The 1,832-nt window shown below is 44.8% G+C and overlaps 2 non-coding genes across 2 annotated transcripts; both read right to left on the reverse strand.

Annotated features, from left to right (window-relative positions):
• Positions 1-72, reverse strand: TRNAE-CUC (transfer RNA glutamic acid (anticodon CUC)). Its single transcript has one exon. It is a non-coding gene; the product is annotated as a tRNA-Glu (tRNA).
• An 847-nt stretch (positions 73-919) lies between these two features.
• On the reverse strand, positions 920-992 carry TRNAV-CAC (transfer RNA valine (anticodon CAC)). Its single transcript has one exon. It is a non-coding gene; the product is annotated as a tRNA-Val (tRNA).
• Positions 993-1,832: the final 840 nt, after the last annotated feature.

The following is a 1,832-nucleotide window of genomic DNA, read 5'->3' on the forward strand; positions in this document are numbered from 1 at the left end:
TTCCCTGACCGGGAATCGAACCCGGGCCGCGGCGGTGAGAGCGCCGAATACTAACCACTAGACCACCAGGGAACGTGGCTGAACATGTGCTGTGCCTGTATGTAGTGACGTCAAGTGCAGTGACAGTGTAATGTTACTCAGAAGGCATGGAAGAAACAGAAGGCTCTGCTATCCGGAGATTGTATTATCCTGTCAGATCCTAGGATTTTATTTGACCTTTTATCTTTGTGTCTGCATTTCCCTGTGTCGCTCTGGCTTCATAAGATCAAAATACCTTAAACATTGCTACGCTATGTGCACACGTAGGAAATGTGGTGCAGAATTTTCTGCACTAAATCTGCATCTGCAGATTTGATGCAGTTTCTGTGCAGATTCTATGCAGTTTCTGTGCAGTTTCTGTGCAGTTTCTGTGCAGTTTCTATGCAGATTCTATGCAGATTCTATGCAGATTCTATGCAGTTTCTGCGCAGATTCTATGCAGTTTCTGTGCAGTTTCTATGCAGTTTCTGTGCAGTACAATGTAAATCAATGGGGAAAAAAAAAAGCTGCACATGGTGCAGAAAAATCTGCAGCAGAAACGCTGCAGAACTGCACAAAAGAAGCGACATGCACTTTGAAATCTGCAGCGTTTCTGCGCAGATTTTTCTGCACCATGTGCACAGCTTTTTTTTTTTCCCATTGATTTACATTGTACTGTAAATCACAGTGCAGTTCTGCAGCGTTTCTGCAGCAGAAAAATCTGCTGCAGTTCTGCACCAATTCTGCACTAAATCTGCATCGTGTGCACATTACAATAAAAAAAAACTTCTATACGTTATAAAAAGTAAAATTCACGATTCTTAAGGAGTACCGAAAAGATTTCTGCTAAGTAACAATAGACTCTCAATTTAAAAAGTTTAAGAAAAAAAAAAGTTAAATGTGTTTCCGCCCGGTTTCGAACCGGGGACCTTTCGCGTGTGAGGCGAACGTGATAACCACTACACTACGGAAACTCAACTGGTTAGCTGAGATCACTCTGCGCTGACCAGCATGAGCTCACACTGCTGCGTGGCTGACATGGGTTTTTATGAAGAGCTTAGAATATTGTAAATACACCATGAAATGCAAAGATGTTCCGCTGTTCACAAAACTAAAGTTTTACCCTTTACACGAGATTCCATTTTTGCCAGTCATACAGTCAATCATCTTGTCAGTCAGACAACTTGTCAGTCAGTCGTCCACTCAGACAGCGAGTCAGTCATTTTTTCAGCCATTCTGCCAGTTATCCAGACAATCATCTTCTCAGTAATCCTGTCAGTCACTCAGTCATCCTGTCAGGTGTTCTGTCAGACATCATCTCAGTCATCCTGTCAGGTAATCTGTCAGACATCCTGTCAGTCATCTTCTCAGGTATTCTGTCAGACATCCTGTCAGTCATCCTCTCAGGTGTTCTGTCAGTCATCCTGTCAGTCATCCAGTCGGACATCCTGCTGGTCATCCAGTCGATCATCCTGTCAAGTGTTCTGTCAGTCATCCAGTTGGACATCCTGCTTGTCATTCAGATGGTAATCCTGTCAGATATCCTGCTGATCATCCAGTCGATCATCCTGTCGGTCATCCTGTCAGACATCCTGCCAGTCTTCCAGTTGGTCATCCAGTCGGTCATCCAGTCGGTCATCCAGTCAGTCATCCTGTTGGACATCCTGATGGTCACCCTGCCGGTCATCCAGTCTGTCATCCTGCCGGGCATCCAGTCTGTCATCCTGCCAGTCATTCAGATGGTCATCCTGTCAGACATCCTGCTGGTCATTCAGTTGATCATCCTGTCGGTCAGTCAGTAATCCTGTTGGACA

This window comes from Ranitomeya variabilis, chromosome 5 (assembly GCF_051348905.1).
Source record: "Ranitomeya variabilis isolate aRanVar5 chromosome 5, aRanVar5.hap1, whole genome shotgun sequence".
Classification (NCBI taxonomy): Eukaryota; Metazoa; Chordata; class Amphibia; order Anura; family Dendrobatidae; genus Ranitomeya; species Ranitomeya variabilis.